Source organism: Marmota flaviventris, chromosome 2, assembly GCF_047511675.1.
Source record: "Marmota flaviventris isolate mMarFla1 chromosome 2, mMarFla1.hap1, whole genome shotgun sequence".
Lineage (NCBI taxonomy): Eukaryota > Metazoa > Chordata > Mammalia > Rodentia > Sciuridae > Marmota > Marmota flaviventris.
In genome coordinates, this window is record NC_092499.1 from 97,466,331 (window position 1) to 97,485,522 (window position 19,192).

A 19,192-nucleotide genomic window follows, 5' to 3' on the forward strand; every position below is an offset into this window, starting at 1 on the left:
GTTATTGATTGTATCATTGATTTCTGTAGTTTCTTTGTTTCACTTTGTTTGGAAGATCTATCCAATGATGAAAAAGAGGTGTGTTGAAGTCACCCAGAATTATTGTGTTTTGGTCTATTTGACTCTTGAACTTGAGTTTGTTTGATGAACATAGATGCTCCATTGTTTGGGGGCATCTATATTTATAATTGTTATGTTGATGTATGGTGTCCTTAAGCAGTATGTCATGTCCTTATTTATCCCTTTTGATTAACTTTGGCTTAAAGTCTACTTTATTTGATATGAGGATGGAAACCCCTCCTTGTTTCTGAAGTCCATGTGAGTGGTATGTTTTTTCCCAATCTTTCACCTTCAGTCTGTGTATGTCTTTTCCTATAAGATGAGTCTCTTGAAGGCAGCATATTGTTGGGTCTTTTAAATCCAATCTGCCAGTCTATGTCTTTTGATTGGTGAGTTTAGACCATTAATATTCAGGGTTATTATTGAGGCATGATTTGTTTTCCTGGTCATTTTTGTTTATTTTTGGTATTTAACTTGACTTGGTTTCTCCTTTGATAGGTTTTCCCTTTGGTGTAATACCTCTATTTGAGGATTTTCATTCCCTCCTCGTGGAATATTTTGCCAAATATGTTCTGTATTGCAGGCTTGCTAGTTGTAAATTCTTTTAACTTTTGTTTATCACAGAAGGTTTTTACTTTATCATCAAATCTAAAGCTTAATTTTGCTGGATATGAGATTCCTGGTTGGCCTCCATTTTCTTTCAGAGCTTGTATATGTTGTTCTAGGATCTTCTAGCTTTCAGGGTCTGTGTTGAAAAATCTGCAGATATCCTAATTGAAATCCCCCTAAATGTAATCTGATTCCTTTCTATTTTGGCTTTTTAAATTCTCTTCTTATTCTGTATGCTAGGCATTTTCATTATAATGTGCCTTGGTGTGGATCTGTTATGATTTTGTACATTTGGTGTCCTGTAAGCCTCTTGTATTTGATTCTTCATGTTTGGAAAATTTTCTGATATTGTTTCATCTAATAGATTGTTCATGCCTCTGGTTTGGAACTCTATGCCTTTCTCTATCACAATAATTCTTAAATTTGGTCTTTTGATGTTATCCCATAATTCTTGAATGTTTTACTCATGGTTTCTTACAATCTTCACTCTGGGGTCAACATTATTTTTAAGATTATATATTTTGTCTTTATTGTCTGAGGTCCTGTCTTCCAATCTGATCTGTTAGTTGTGCTTTGTATTGAGTTTTTAATGTGGTTTATTGTTTCTTTAATTTCAAGGATTTCTGTTTTTTTTTTTTCAGAACCTCTATCTCCTTATTGAAGTAATATTTTGCTTCCTGTATTTGCTTATGTAGTTTTTTTATCAAAATGATCTTTTGCTACTTGTATTTGCTCTCTTATATCATCCTTTAATTCTTAGAACATTTTAATTATGCACATCCTGAACTCCTTCTCTGTCCCTTCTTCTGCTGTGCTGGCCATGGATTCCAATAATGTAGTATCTTAGTTTGTTTTGGGCACTTTCTTCCCTTGGTTTTCCATTTTTTGTTTGTGTTTTCCCTTCTAGCACTGTGGATCCTAGGCGTTAGAGTTTTTACCTTATAGGCTTATAGTTTCCTTTCAGGTGCTTTGATATTGCTTATAAACCGAAGCCTGTGTTCCAAGCTGGGGGTTTCCCCAACTAAAGATGGCAAGGAAGGTGTCCCAAGATGGAGGTGGCTGCTTTCAGCCATGGAGTGTCTGGTTGCGGGGGGCCAGGTGGTGGCAGTGGGCGCCATGTTCAGACATGAAGCTCTGTGGCATGGGACTGTCTCCAGACCCTTTGTGGTGTCCCCAGGTGCAGGCTACCATGTGTAGGGGACTATGGCAGTGGTTACAGTGCCCCAAGATGGAGGCAACTGGGGGGAACCCCATGTTGGTAGATGAGGGACTACACAGGAGGCTAGATTTCCTGCATCTGGGCAGCAGCCAGGTGTCCTGAAGGGGAGCGGCACCTGGATTCCTGCACAGGTGAGCATCCAGGAGTTGTGCATGGGTTCTGATGCCAGTGATCCTACTCTGGCACCCGGAGGTCCTGTGTGGAAGAGTGACCAGGAGTCCTATGCAGATGCTGAGGCCTAGAGACCTGTGGAGGTACGGTGGCCATGATTCCAGCTGTCGGGGTTCCTCCAATCACCCACAGAGAAACAGTATTCCTACTACTTGAATCCCAGGTTCCAGAGTGACACAGAGTGCTGCTGTTATGCCAGATTCATGGGACCCCAATAGACTTCCAGGAGCCGAATCAACAAAATCACACAAGGGTCTTTATTGCAAGCTCAAGCCTGGACTCACAACCATTCCGATGCAGCAGTCCCAGGGAGTGAGTCCTGTCCTTTGTTCAGTGAGATTTTATAGGTTTTGGGAGGATACTCTATGCGTCACAACATCACACAGCAAATCATTCCATACTGTGGGAAAATCAAACAACAACTCTTTTAACATTGATTAGCACATTCACTGGCAGGAACAAGTTGGGTAGGGGTGATTGGTTAGTACAAGAGGGGGATTCCTTTGAACTGAGTGGTTTAGGCCACAAGGGATATACGTGCTAAACTAAACTACGTGGTTTCCCAACATGTTATCAACCACCATAAACTACTTGGGGGTCATCTGGCATTCCAGGTATTTTCCCTGTCTCATGCTGATTGGAGGTTGCCAGGGGGGTTGCTATGGGTCCTCACTTAGCCTAACTGAATCAGGGACACCTTGCACCACAGACCTCTCCTGTTATTTACAGACAGACAACTCAGCAGGGTGGGCATGTGCTTAGGAGTGCTCTGTGGGTTTTTCCAAGGAAAAACGCCCCCTCCTTGGACAGGCCTTGAAGTAGAAGCTGCTGTTATTTATTTATTTTCAAAAATGGAGTCAAATCAGTTTCTCACTGCCTCCCCCTAGCCCACCATTCTTCAATTTTTTTTTTGAAAGAGTTTGAGTAGAATTGGCATTAATTCTTAAAAAAATTGATAATACTCACCAATAAAGCTACCTAGTCTTGGTCTTTTCTTGGTTGGGATGTTTTTGATTACTGATTTAATCTCTTTATTCATTATAGGTTTGCTCATATTTTCTACTTCTCCATAATTCTGTCTTGATAGATTTTATATTTCTATAATTTTATCCACTTCTTCTAAGTCATCCAGTTTGTTGGCATATGTGTTGAGAGCCACAGCCCAGTTAGAATTATGCCTGGCATTTGCCAGAGGGAATGGTTGAAAGGTGACACCAGCGAACCATTGAGATGATGATTTGAGTTAAGCTATATATAATTGCTGTGATGCTGGATTGATTGTATTGTATATTTGACCTTTACTGTAGGGCAATAGGGCTGCTCTTGCTGCCTGGGCCCCCCCCCCTACTTTGGAGTTCCCGAGTTCTCACGGGGATTCGGAGAGATTGGACAGAGCCTGGTGGAGGGAGTGTGTTCACGGGGATTCGGAGAGATTGGACAGAGCCCGGTGGAGGGAGTGTGTTCCCGTGTGGTGGGTGCAGTGCCGGTGAGAGTTGGGGAATAAAGAGTTGCTATTTGAATCTACAAGGCTTTGTGGCGGCTCGGTTATTTGTGCCCAGCCAGACTGCGGCACATATGATTATTCATAGTTTTCTTATGTGTCTTTTATTTTCTGTGTCATAATTGTAGTGTCTCCTCTTTCACTTGCATCATTTAAGTCTTCTTATTTCTTAGTGTGTCTAAAAATGTTCCACTTTTTTTTAATCTTTTCAAAGACAGACATTTATTTATTTATTTCTATTTCATTTTATATACAATATTTTTTCATGTTCTTTGTTTATCTCTTTATCTTCTATCTGAATGTTCTATCGATTATTGAAAATAAGTTATTAAAATAACATGCTATTGCTATGTTGTTGTTTATCCTTTCAGTTATGTTAATATGTATTTTATGTACTTGGGTGTTCTGTTGTTGAGTTCTTATATAGTCATATTTAAATTCTAATATTTAATGTTTTTTTCCTTCTCCTACCTTTGGGCTTTGTTTGGTTCCCCACCCTCCAAATCCTTTAGGTGACAATTAAGTTTATTTGAGATCTTTCTTTCTTCTTAATGTAGGTACTTATCACTATAAACTCTCAGAGAACTGCTTTTGCTTCATCTTGTAAATTTAGGTATATTGTCTTTCCATTTTTGTTTGTCTTAAGAAATCTTTGTTTCCTTCTTTTCCTGATTGGTTGTTCAAGAAAATTTGTTTAATTTCCACAAGTTTGTGAAATTTTCAGTTTTCTTTCTGCAGTAATTTTCAGTTTTATTTCATGTGCTTGGAAAAGTTACTTGGTATCATTTTAATCTTTTAAAATATGTTAAAACTTATTTTGTGACCTAACATGATATATCCTGGAGAACAGATGTGAAAGATTGAGAAAAAATGTGTATTTTCCTGCCATTGAATGGAATGTTTTGTATATGTCTATTCTTTGTAGTTTTTTCTATGTCCTTTGCTTCATTGTTTATTTTTCTGTCTTATGTTCTATCCATTATTAAAAATGAGTCACTAAAATTATATACTATTATTGTGTTGCCTACTATTTTTCCCTTCAGCTCTGTCAATGTGTGTTTCATGTATTTGGGTGTTGGGTGTATATATATTTATAAATTTAAATCTTCCTGGTGAACTAACTCTTTCATCATTATATACTCTTTTGACAGTTTTGGAATTAAATCAGTTTTATCTAATATAGATATGGCCCATCCCTACACTCTTCACATTACCATTTGTATATCTTTTTTTTATGTTCAGCCATTTGTATCCTAAAAAGGAAAGTGAGTCTCTTACAGAAAACATATAGTTGGATCTTGTTTATTTATCCATTCTGCTACTCTATGGCATGTGACTTTTCATTTATATTTAAATTATTGATAGTGAAGAATATATTATTGCCATTTTTTAGTTGCTATCTCTTTTGTAGTTCATTTGTTCTTCTCTTCCTCTCTGTCTTCTTAGGGCTTAACATAGGGCTTACATAAAATGCCTTAAACGTATAGCCATCTATTTTGATATGATTCCAACTTAACCTTCATACCAATACTCTATTAACACCTCCCACAATTTGTTATTGATGTTCCAAATTAAATCTTTATGTATTATGTACCATTAACATTTTATAGCTATAGCTATTTCTATGCCTTTATCTTTAAAAAATTCTACACAAATATTAAAGTATTTTATGCACACCAATATTAAGGTGTGCATATATATTTACCTTTACCAATGAGCTTTATATTTTCATATGTTTTTGTATTTCTATTTAGCATACTTTTATTTCAACTTGAAGAAGCATTTCTTGTAACACTAGTCTAGATGTGATGAACATGCTCAGTTTGTGTTTACCTAGGAAAGTCTTTATGTCTGCCTCAGTTCTGAAGAACAGTATTTCTGGATATATTATTCTTGTTTGGCAGAGTTTTTAGTTTTGTTTAGTTTTTTGTTTTTTCTTGAAGCACTTTGAATATATCATTCCCTGGCCTGCATGGTTTCTACTGAGAAATCCAAAACTACTCTGTGGCATTTCCTCTGTACATAACAAGTCACTTTTCTCTTACAACTTTCACAATTCTTTGTCTTTGCCTTTTGACAATTTGATTATAATGCATCTCAGTGTGGATTTCTTTAATTACATCTTGTTTAGTGTCTGTCAACCTACTTGCATTTGGATGTTCAATTCTTTCTCTGTATTTTGAATATTTTCAATCTTATTTCATTAAAGAAACTTTGTACCCTTTTCTTTCTCCTTCAAGAACTCCCTTAATATGTATATTGGCCCACTTAATGGTGTTCCATAAGACCTTTAAACTTTGTTCACTCATTTTTATTATTTTTGCTTTGGATAATTTCAAATTATTTCTCTTAAGTTTATTTATTCTTTCTCCTTGATCAAGTCTGTTATTGGCCTTGTTTATTGAATTATCTGTTTAGTTATTATATTCTTCAGTTCAAATTTCTATTTGGTTCTTTTTATATTTTCTATCTTTGTTGATATTTTGTTCATGCCTCATTTTTGACCTTATAAAACATCTTTATAAGAGTTATTTCAACTACTTCATCAGATAACTCATTGACATCTGTTTCTTTAGGACTGGTTTCTGTAGATTTGTTTTAGTTTTTCCTGTAGACTATGTTTACATTTTTATGTGTCCCATAACTGTTGGGATGTGTACATTAAAACAAATTCTACCTTCCCCAGTGTTTATGGACTAGCCTCCTGTAGGAAAAGACCTTCACCAATCAGTCCAGCTAAAAGTTCTGTGGTTCTATAAAACTTAGTTTGAGGGCAAACAACTTCTCAGCCTGTGCATGCAATTTCCTAGAAAATTTGCCAGATTATTTTTCAGGACTTCATAATCTCTTGCTCCCTCTGTTGTTCCATTAGGTATTGCAAATTCTTTCATTCGGGAATAGTAAACTGCTCTATTTTCTCCTGTTCTCAATGACCATTCTCAATGACATCTAAAGTATGCCAGTTCACCATCAGTGCCTCAAGGTAAGAAGGCAGATACAAGTCCCCTGTGTAATTCTGGAGGTACATAGACATATGCTCTCCTCTTGTCCTCCTGATAGAAAAGCATCTAGTTGTGTATCTTCTCCCAATCATGCAAAAGTGTGCTATTTCCCCCATTTTTCTTTGTTTTCAGAAGACGCCTGTAACAAACAATGCCTGTTCTACCAACACTGTGAATGAAGCATAACAGAAATCAGTCTCCCAGATATCTCCCCAAAAGCCAAAATATTGAATACATCCTCTATTCTATAGTATTTCAGTGGGGTGGTGGCCTATCATTCCTATTCTATCATCTTCCTGACTTCACTCCTTTTTTACATGTTTTTAAACCAATACATGAACATTAATCCTCTGAACTCCAAGTGCATATCTTACTAATGAAGACGGAGGGATAAGGTTATTGAAACTTGTGTTTGCTTACAGAGATGTTCAGGTAGAGTGGCAATGCCAAGCATGAAAGCAGATGGAATGGCACCAAAACATCATTACTGCATAGCTGATCATGAGTGGACAGTCTAGGTGATTTAATAATGCAGGCTACTCTTCCCCACAAGAAAATACTTTGGGTGGGACCCAGTCTCAGACTTCTGCAAAAGTCATCATTCTTCTCATCTTAAATGGCATTTATCCTGACAACTAAAAGGAGTGCATGGATTCTTTCAAAATGCACAGCTAGACATGCCCAAGTAGCCCAGAAACATTTGTTCTTCATTAGTCTAATCACTGCCTAATTGCTTGGAAATTCATATTGTCATTGAGGGAAGTTGTTGGTGTACTCTTATGGTCAGTTCTGGATTTGTCCAATATCTTAATTAATGAGGCTGTATACCCCTTTTGTGTCATAAATTGTTTTGTTTTCCAGTGTTAGAGGTCTTGCCAATGATAGTATTTTATCTGAGTTACATGTACAGTGCCACTTTTTCTGTTTGTGAAAGGAAGAACCACAGCAAATCTCAACAGCCCCTATCAAGAAAGAGGTCAGTGTCATAACTGGTAGAACTGTTTCAGATAATTATTTAGTTCTGCTCCTACAGGGCCATTCTTGAAGCATGGAATAATGAGAACAGCTTTAAATGTGTGTGTGTGTGTGTGTGTGTGTGTGTGTGTGTGTGTTTATACAAAAGACTATAAGGAGTCATTTTAAAGCCTACACATGGAGTACAAGGATAGGTCTGTTTTTCCCAAAGATTGTTCTTAGAGTTTGAGAAATTGTATGCAAAGCAATTTCAAGACACTACTGTGCTTTTTTTTCTTGCTTTGTCGTTTGTTTCTTTTTTTCTCTTAACATAGTAAAAAAATGGTACATTGACTTCATTTCCCAGAAATCACATAATTCTTTTCTGTGAAATACTCATCCCTTGACAGGAAAGACAATTGACATAGACACATAAGTCGAAGCAAAATTTATTTTGGGGGTTCTGTTTTACCACATTTAACACCAATTCCTTGACCTAAATTAAAGTATTTAGGTGTGGGAAAATTAGGAACTTATTCCTTTCAGTTTTTATTTTACTCTTTTTTATTCTGGGAAGTTTATCTCTACATCAATAATTATTAGGTCTCAGTTACATGCTCAAAGAGCTGTTTTTCCTGCATTAATTAACTAGCTCTCTTACCTCTGGGACTGAGTTTTATAATTTCATCATGGATGACACCATATGCTAATTCATACTCATTAAATGTATGCAATATTATATAGACCCAGGCCTTCCAGTCAAACCTAGAATCATGATGAAATCCAATGACATTTTTGTAAACAATGCCTATAATATAGTGGAGCATGGCTTTAAGACCAAAGGTGTAGCTGGGTTTCAGCAACAGGTACACTGTGTTACAGTCCTTTGTTCCATTCCAATTAGCATGTCATTTCAACCATCAAACCCCCGCATGCCCCAGTAATGACTGTACCTCAATTTTCAATAGACAGGAGTTGCAGAAAAAAAATTATTTAAAGATATTATCCTCTCCATCTGCTATGGAGTTTTCAGTTTATTAAGTGTCTGGAGTCTGTTGTTCAGTCCTTTGGCTTAAGCTGACTTTACACTCTGATTCATCCTTCCCTCAACCCAGTCCCTGTCCCTCCCCCATCTCCCTTCATAGTTTGAAAAGTTATTCCCTGGCTCCAAACACAGGTGGTCCTCTTTCCTAGTAAGCATGCTTCTCATTTCCTTATTTTTTTATAAGCTGGCAACCATCCAAGTTTCCTTCTGGGGCTGCAATACGCAATGCAAAAACAAGGGTTGTGGACAATTTCTGAACACCAAATGGATAGAACAAGGAATTGGCAATAACATCCAACCCAAATTTAACAGTCCTGGTAAAAAGAAACTGAAGGAAAAGACATCTTTATAAAAGACAAGAGTCACTTGATTGGTCATATCAGTGTCTGGAAGATTCTATATCAAATAAATTCTCTTCATTGGCCCTAAACATTTTCATGTTCCACTGATTAAAACAGAGATATAAGACAGTCTTTATATTGGGGAGTCATAAATGAGAGACATTCTTATTTCTGTGACCTAAGCAAGTTCCTCAACTTCTTTAAACCTTGGTTACATTTCACTGAAATGGGAATCACAAGATTGTTAAGAAGACTAAGTGAAATAATGCATTGCAAAACAGGTAAAGTATTAATTCTAGGGCAAAGTAATAATGAAAGCTTAATGAACATTAAATGTGAGACAAAACTATGTTTTCACTACAAAGTTCATGTGGCTTATACATATCTATTTATATGCCCAGAAAATACAAGAAATACATGCACTCATACACTGATAACTCTGGGACTGTGGGGTTCTTTGTTCTAATGTCAGCCTGTTAAAGTTTGGTTGAGTTAGATAGTGGCTGCAGAGAGAATCCCTGAATCTGCGCAAACACAGGGCATATCTTAATGAATGAACTGACAGCCTAATCTCAAAGATTAAAAAAAGAATATTTTCTAGCCTGAGCTCCACTGCACATTCACATTGGCCTTGGTTATAACCCATCTGAGTCTTGAATCTACCTAGAATGGGCCAGGTACCCGTTTTCTTCTGAAGTCAAGTAATAGATTTACATGAGCCCCTGATGACTGACTTGAGGGAAAGTAATGGCAATGGGCAACAGAATGTGTTGTATGCCACCACCACTACCACCATCCTCAAAGTGCACACACGTACACACACACACACACAATTCAACTTAAACCCCAAGACTTAACCAATTCAACTTAAACATTTTAGTCTTGTCTCCTGCTACACATATTCAAGAATTTTTCTTGATGAATACCTATTATTGGAATTCTAAGTTCATCTAGTTGTACAACTATTGCCAAACTGTTCTCCATGGTGGTTGTATCAATTTACATTGTCTATAGCAGAGGTTGAGAGCATTTGATTCCATACACCTTTACTCCAGATTGCCAGGATGATACCCCACTTCATTTACTGGGATACCTAAACAAACCAGGAGATACTGAAAATAGAAAATATCTCTCAATGGGATAAGTCACTGCATATACAGAAATGGAAAAGCAGGAAAGATAATTAACATGATTTGAATATCATTCTCTGCTCTGGTTCTGAGAAATCTGTGAGCTAAAGTCAGAGTGATCTTGAGAGTCTGCCAAGGAGACTTGGTTGGATAATGGCTTTGTATTCATCAAACTTTCTGAGTTTTGATTCTTCCCCTCCTTCTAGTTCCACTTTGGGGACTTTAACTAAACTTCCCTATGCTTCATTTTTGTCTTTGTAAATGGGGATTGTAATAGTTTCTACATCAGAAAATAGATTAAAATGTGTGGTACTTATAACGTACCTATCATGTAGGGTACAGTCATTAGTAATATTAGCTATTGGCTTTATTTTTGTTTTAATTTTAGAAAAAAAGACATAATCAAAAGTCCAATCTGAAGCTCCAAGGCAAAGTTTATTTTGTTAAAAGACAAAACAATCATATTTCATTCAGAGGTTTGTTTCAAATATCTATGAGATATTAGTAAAAATACAAATACAAATACTCAAGAGATTGAAAGAAAATAAGCAAAATTCCAGTGCTTTTCTCTCAGTGATGAGCTTATGAGAAAATGTTTTTTTGTTTTTCAAAAGTTCCAAAATTTCTGTAATGAAAACACATTACTTTTACAGCCAGGAAAAGTCATTATTCTTGTAATATAATATTAATAACCACAATTAAAATAATATTCATAACCACAATTGTCATAAGACAATACATATACCTTTGCTCCTCTTCTCAAAGTCATTGTTTCCTGTCTATCTCCAAGGTGGGCTGTGTTGGATTCTTTGGTCAAGAAGGATGACTAATAACTGGGAGACTAGTAAATGCTTGTGTATGATTCTCTTTCTGTGTGTGTGTGTGTGTGTGTGTGTGTGTGTGAGAGAGAGAGAGAGAGAGAGAGAGAGAGAGAAAGAGAGAGAGAGAGAGAGAGAGAGAATTATTCTAATTTCAATTATTTGCTCCTTTTTATGTTTGAAATGTCAACAAAAAATACCAGAATGTACAAAGAATCCACTCTCAAGAATAATCAAATGTTACTACATAGTCATATTTATTTGAGATATTTTGTTTGTATAAATAAAAGAGAATTTTACAATAAAGTTTAAATTTCTTTTGTATCCCTCTCCAAATTCCATCTCCTTATCTGTAATCAGAGACAAATATTATTTTGAATTTGGAGAATACCATTTCATTTTTGTTTTTTTTTTTTAATTTTGTTCTTTGTTATTGTGCTAGGAATAGAACTCAGGGCCTCATGCATGATAATCACATGTTTTATTACTGAACTTACACCCCAATCTCAATATTATTATTATTATTATTATTACTACTACTACTATTATTATTATGGTGGTGTTGGGGATTGAACTCATGACCTCATGACCTATATGTATGCTAGGCAAGCACCCTACTACCGAGTTACACCACCAAACCTCAGTCCATAGTTTTGTATTTTAACTGCATAAATGTCTCCATGAACAATAGATATTACTTTGCATGCCTTGCAATGTTTAAAGATTATTTTATTCTGTATCACAATTCTAGTTCTGAATATATATATTCACTTAATTTTTGTAAATTCACACACACACACAAGTACACACGTAGCAATAGATTTACACATTTAATTTATTTATAGACCATTCACTTAATGGAGAGTTAGCTTTTTCCCTATTGCAAATTATGCTTCCTTGAACATTTTAGTCTTGTCTCCTGCAACACATATTCAAGAATTTCTCTTGATAAATACCTATGATTGGAATTCTGAGTTCATCTAGTTGTATAACTATTGCCAAACTGTTCTCCATAGTGATTGTACCAATTTATATTGTCTACAGCAGAGGTTGAGAGCATTTGTTTCCATACATCTTTACTCCAGATTGCCCACTTCATTTACTGGGATACCTAAACAAACCAGGAGATATTAAAAATAGAAAATATCTCTCAATGGGATAAGTCACTGCATATTCAGAAATGGAAAAGCAGGAAAGATAATTAACATGATTTGAATATCATTCTCTGCTCTGCTCCTAGAAAAATCTGTGAGCAAAAGTCAGATCAGAAAAGGAATATGATAACCTAAGCACTAAGAAAAGATATGACAAAGACCCAAAAGAGCCCTTAAAGAAGAATTTTCAGTAACAATATGGAATGCTGACTATCATTATGGTTTCATAATGAACATTGCCTCATAATACCACAGAGTTCAATGCCAAGAGTTTTCCACAGGACATAGTTTTACATTTCTGTGCTGTCTGTTCTGGTTGGATGACATTGATACTCTCAAAAATCCCATACAGCTCTAATTGATTCTACAATTACTATCCTTTCCCAACATTATATTGACAAAAAACTGAGGCTACATCTTGTTCACAGCAGAACTGGAATAAAGCATGGACCTGCTCTCCTCTATCTACACTCTTTATGCAATAAAGAAAGCTAACATTTATTGAGTGTACTGAGCATTTAACATATCACATATCATTTTATCCTTATTATTATCCACTATAAGTATAGATACTAGTATTATCCCATTTTACTGTGCCCTTGGGTGTGGCCTACCCAGGTGTCAGACAACCTGCTGACAGTGGACATCATGAAGATAGACTCAGCCCCCTGAAACCCGACCCCTTGCCTCATTTGAATAGCTTCTCCTCAATAAAAGGGGTCAGCGCGTGCTCTCTCTCTCTCTCTCTTTCTGCGGACCCTTAAGGTCAGAGGAGCCATCACAGCAACCCCAAAGAAAAAGGTAAAAAAAAAAAAAAGAAAGAAATTAAGGCATAGAAAGTTAAGCAGTTTATCAGATCTCCCACTAAGGCATATGTTGGATCTAATTATTTTCCCCACCAGCAACATGGCTACCACAGTCCAAGTCATATAATCTCTCTCCTAGGATCCCTTTAATTTAACTGCTCTTTTTCTACTCTTGCCCCCTCCCAGTATCAATGTACTCAGAATCCAAAGTATCTTTCAAAAACATAAATTAAATTATGTCACCTTCTGCTTAAACTCTCCCATGGTTTCTTATTATAGTTAGAATAAAATGTAGGTTTCTTATCATGAAAAATAGAGTCTTCTTTTAGACTCTGTCAGACCAGACATTTATCCATCTTTCTGATCTCACCTCCTGCTATGCTCTTATGGGGGAATGTTACAAAAATCTCTGTCTTCACCCTGTCTTAGCCAAACCTTCAGCATCTGCTGGACTCTGGACCTTCATGCTGTAAAAACTCTTCCTCAGCCTCCTCACATGTCATCATTCAGCTTTCGGCTGGAGAGTCACCTCTTTCGAGAAGACTTCCCTTCCCACTCAAGCCAAAGAACAATGTCCTTCATCCACATCCACCACATCTGGCCATGACTCCATCCCACTGTGCTATTTTGTTACCATGAAACAATTATTAGTATCTGAAAATAGCTTTTTATTCACTTGTTTATTTTTTGTCTATGCTAATTATGTTCTATACCAAGCAGGTACTAAGATGATATTAGATTTACAAGGATTTTTATTAGGGGAAATGCCTGAGAAAGAAGAAGGCAACTTTGAGAAAGTCATTATGTATGATTCAATTTGGATCCTGAATAAAGGAGGAAAAATTTTGGACTGAAGTGAACTAGATAGACTGCTGTGTAGTCTAGAATATTCTGCAAAGCCTCAGTGAATCCCAGAGCCTTGTCTCCCAAGTCAGTTGACTTGTCTTGATACACCAGCCTCCATCAGCATACTGCAGGGAGCAGTTCATGGAGGTAGATCCTGGTGCAAATGTTACAAAGGATTTCTCAGCACAGAATCTGAGGCCCTCAGTCAATTTGCTTTCACTGTTGGAGATCTATGAGACATATTCTTAGGCCTACCACACATTTTAAGATAAAGGACCGTGCTAATCTTACACTCACAATGATATTCACAAGATTCTCAAAATATATTTGTGGAATACATGAATAAATAATCGAAAGAATGAAGACCTTTGTCCAGGTGGAAGAGCAGAATTTGGAAAACATCTTCTCTCATTCTAGCCATTTAGTGTTTCCTGCTGTTTCTTGACTGGGGTCACTATTTTATACTGTTGCTTAGACTATAAATTCAGAAGAATAAAATAAATCACATATGCTTAGTTAGACTTCTGAGACATATTTATGTTCCTTATGCAACAATTATCTTCTAACATATTTACTTATTTTATTTGGACCTGATGTGAAGAATGGAAAAGTTTATCCACCACCATGCAGAAGGAATTGTGTTAACCATCCTCCATTCAGTCAGATACATTAGACAAAGTGAATTTTTTCCCCTTAAGGAGCAGTTGCAAAAGAGAGCAGAAAAACAAAAGCTTATGCTCTTCCATAAAGATTAAGAGTGAGAATCAATTCTGTATTCAGCAAGTGTTATGTAAAGATGAGCAGTGCATTCATGGGGCCAATGTCTGATATAATGATCAATAAAGTCTGGGATATTTATATGAAGGAGTTGAGTTTTATCATAAAAGACAAACATCTAACTTGACCATCTGACAAAAATGCTAAAAAACAGAAAGAGACATCTTAAAATAAGCCTCCGCACATGCAAGACAGCCAAAACACTAGAAACCACATAAAATTATTTTTAAATGTTATACTTTGAAGCTGATAGCTTGAGATCAAAGACGGCAGTGAATTGCTTATCTAAAATATCTCCTTAGAAATTTGGATGACAAAAATAAACAACTTTGTTCTTAGCCTTAATAATTTTCCCTAAAACCAAAACAAGATAGTACGAATTGTCCATAGATGGAGTCAAATACAGTGAGCAAGTGAAGAAAAACTGGTGGGAAATAAGAGAACCTGCTACAGTGAAATATGTAACACAGAATAGCCAGTTTCATGTAAATGGAAATTCAGTTTGAACCCCAGGGCCTTCATATTATGTAGCGCATTTGTTTCTTTCTATGTCCTTTAACTGGAGCCTTTTGATGCAGGAATCCGAGGGGCTACAGACTGGGATCTTCAAGTTGTTTTGCTTTAGGACTTTGATTCCAGTCTTGATTTCCAGGACTTTCACATTGATTCCGAGACTCCATCACTAGAAAACTAATGTCAACACAGGCCCCGATCAGTGTAGATACAGGTAATGTATACTTCTGTTGTCAGGTTGAATCAGTAAAAAGTACATCTGACCACACTGCTTTCACTCCTTTGAGATGTCTTTCTGAAATACAACTTCACAGTGGTGAATTGTTCTCATCTTGATGTGGTAAAAAGGAAAAAGAGGCCCTAGTCAGACTGTAAATACCACACAGGCATTTCAGAGGCATGATAAAGAGGAATGGGGATGGCCAAGCCAAAGAAAATAACAAAATATATATAATTTTAGAGCAATTTTTGGTTCACAACAATATTAAGAGAAAAATATAGAGATTTCCCATATGCCCATAGACCCCATGCATGTATAGCTTCCCACATTTCAACATCCACCACCAAAATGGTAAATTTGTTGCAATTTCTGAGCCTACATTAATACATCATAATCACCCAAAGTCTATAGTTTATTATGGCTCACTCTGGTGTCTATGGGTTTAGACAAATATATACTGACATATCTACCATAATAATATCATATAGAATATTTTCATTGTCTTAAAAGTCCTCTGTGAGAGGCCTATCCAATCTCTGGCAACCACTGATCTTTTTACTTTCTTCATAGTTTTGCCTTTCCCAGAATGTCATATAGTTGGAGTCATAGTATATGGCCCTCTCAGAATGCCATCTTTCAATAATATGCATTTAAATTTGAAGTTTTGTAATATGCATTTAATAATGTGCATTCCTCCATGTAGCTTTATAGCTCATTTATTTTTAGGGCTGAATAATATTCCATTTTCTGTATGTAGTACGCCAACTGAAGGATATTTTGGTTCCTTCCAAATTTTGACAATTATTAACAGTTGCTATAAACATTCATACATGTGTGGTATTTTGTGTGGACATCAAGTTTAAAGTTATTTTGTGTAGATACCAAGGAGTATGATTGTTAGATCATACAGTAAGGGTATGTTTTGTTTTATCGAAATTGCCAAAATGTTTCCCAAAGTGTCATTCTCACTAGCAATGAACAAGAGTTCCTGTTATCCACATTATTTCCAGCCTTTGGTATTGTCAGTGTTCTGAATTTTGATCATTTTTTAAGTGTACAGAGGTATCCCAATGCAAATTTATTTGAAACTTGCATTTTACTAATGACATATGATATAGGTGATGTAGACAATCTTAATGCTTATTTACTATCTGTGTATCTTCTCTGGGAGGTATCTATTAAAAGTCCTTGGGCAAGTTTTTATCTAGCTCATTTGTTTTCCTATTGTCAAATTTTTAGAACACTTTTCGTATTTTGGATGAGAGTCTTTTCTGAGATGTGTCTTTTGCAAAAAATTTTTCAGGCTGCAGATTGAACTCAATTATTTCTTTCATGGATCATGACTTTTGTGTTATATCTAGAAACTCGCCACTGTACCCAAGGTCATCTAGTTTTCTTCTATATTACCTTCTAGGAGTTTTATAATTTTGTGTTTTACTTTATGTCTATGACACATTTGGGGTTAATTTTTGTGAAGAGTGTAAGGTATGTGTCTGGATTGATTTTTTCTAGAAATGTTCTAGCACCATTTCTTGAAAATACCACCTTTGCTCCACTATGTTGTCTTTGTCACTTTGTCAAACATCAGTTGATTATATTTATGTGTGTCTGTTTCTGGGTTATCTATTCAGTTCCATTGGTCTATTTATGTATTCTTTCATCAACGCCACACTGTCTTGATTCCTATAGTAAGTCTTGAAGTTAAGTCGTGTGTCTTCCAAATTTGTTCCTCTTCAATATTGTGTTGGCTATTGTGTTTTGTTTTGTTTTGTTTTTGTGGTACTAATGGGGATTGAACCTAGGTGTACTCTACAACTGAGCCACATCCCCAACCCTTTTTTATATTTTTTAATATTATTTAGGGATTTAAACTCACTAAATTGCTTAGGGCCCTGCTACATTACTCAGGGTGACTTTGAACTTTTAATCCTCCTGCCTCAGCCTCCAGAGCCGCTGGGATTACAGGCATGTAATACTGTGCCTGGCATTCTTTTGGCTTTTGATATAAACTTTATAAACTTTAAAAACAGTTTGGTTGATATCCACCAAATAATTTTCTGGAATTTTGGTTGGGATTGTATTTAATCTATAGGTCAAGTTGGAAAGAATTGACATCCTCACTATTTTGAGTCCTCTTAACCATGAATATAGACTTAAATTATATTGAGCTGTATATCTTAACTTTGTGTTGTGCAATCTTGTTATAATTATTTACTAATTCTAGGAACTTTTTGTTAATTCTTTCATATTTTCTACATTGATGATCATATTATTTGGGGGGAAAGTTTTATTTCTTCCTTCCCAATAAGTATATTTTTTATTTGCTTTTTCAACTTGTTACATTTGCTAGGACTTATAGTATTATGTTATAAATCATTGATGAGAGGGGACATTCTTCCTTGTTTCTGATCTTAGTGAGAAAACTGGTAGTTTTTCTCACCCTTAAGTATGCTATGATCATCAGTATGGTTAAGTTTAAAGTATCTTGTGTTTCTTCTATTTGTCTCATTGTTATTTCATTTCTTTTCTTTTTCTATATTTTTAAAACTTTTGTTTAGAAACTCACCAACTTCCTTTGTTGGTGTGCATATTTTCATCATTTTACTTATTGTTTTGAGGTTCATAATACACACACACACACACACACACACACACACACACACATATATATATATATATATATATATATATATATATATATAATCTTAGTTTAACTTCAGATGATATTATATAACTTTATGCATAACATAAGAACCTTTTAAGAGTATACTTTCATTTTCTTCTTCCTAGATGTTGTGCTATTGCACTAATATGTTTTACTTTTACAAGTGCTATTAAACCCATAGTACACTGATATTACTTTTCTTTAAATAGTTAAGTATATTTTAAGAAAATTTAAGTGATAAAAATGTGTAGTTATCATTTTCTATGCTTTTCTTGCCTTTGTATTGGTTCATATTTCTATCTAGTAGCTTTTTCCTTGCGCCTGAAGGACTTTCTTTAAAATCTATTGTCACATGGGTCTGCTAGTGATAAATACTTTTAGATTTTCATATATTATCAGCTAATCTTTCTTTTACTTTTAATTTTGAAAGGTATTATGGCCAAGTAGAGAATTCTAGGTTCAAAGTTTTTTCTTCCAGTACTTAATATTTTATGATATTGCTTTACTGTCATCTTGTTTGCCTTGTTTCCCATGAGAAAAGTCATTCTTTATCTTGGTCCTTCTGTACTTTTTCTCTGACTGCTTTTAAGATTTTCTTTTTGTCACTGGTTTCAAGAAATTTGATTTTGATGTTCCTCAGTGTTAATCTATGTGCTCAGGGTTACTTGAGTTTCTTGAGTCTGTAGATTTTAATTTTTGCAAATTTAGAGAATTTTTAGTCATTATCCACAAATATTTTTCCTACCCCTTCACTCCTCTCCTCTAGGTACTTGAATCACAAATATATTAGATCATTTAAATTGTCCCACAAAACATGTATTCTGTGTTCCATTTCTGTTTTTTTTTTTCCTTCTGATTTTTATTTTGGATAGTAAAATGACCATATTACCAAAAATACTATACAGATTTAATTCAATTCCAGTCAAAATCCCACTCACATTCCTCATAGAAATAGAAAAAGCAATTATGAAATTCATCTGGAAAAATAAGAGACCCAGAATAGCTAAAGCAATCCTTAGCAGGAAGAGTGAAGCAGGTGGCATTACTATACCAGACCTTAAACTATACTACAGAGCAATAGTAACAAAAATAGCATGGTATTGGCATCAAAATAGACTTTTAGACCAATGGTACAGAATAGAGGACACAGAGTCTAACCCACATAACTGCAGTTATCTTATATTAGACAAAGGTGCCAAAAAATGTACATTAGAGAAAAGATAGCCTCTTCAACAAATGGTGCTGGGAAAACTGGAAATCCATATGCAACAAAATGAAATTAAACCCCTATCTCTCACCATGCACAAAACTATTAAAATATCTTTGAATCTATTTATATTTTCTCTTCAATTTCTAATCTG

At 35.3% G+C, this 19,192-nt stretch overlaps 1 pseudogene; it reads left to right on the top strand.

The window, feature by feature from the left end:
- The first annotated feature begins 1,740 nt into the window (after nucleotides 1-1,740).
- Nucleotides 1,741-19,192, top strand: part of LOC114084738 (serine/threonine-protein phosphatase 2A catalytic subunit beta isoform pseudogene) — a 42,234-nt pseudogene continuing 24,782 nt past the window's right edge.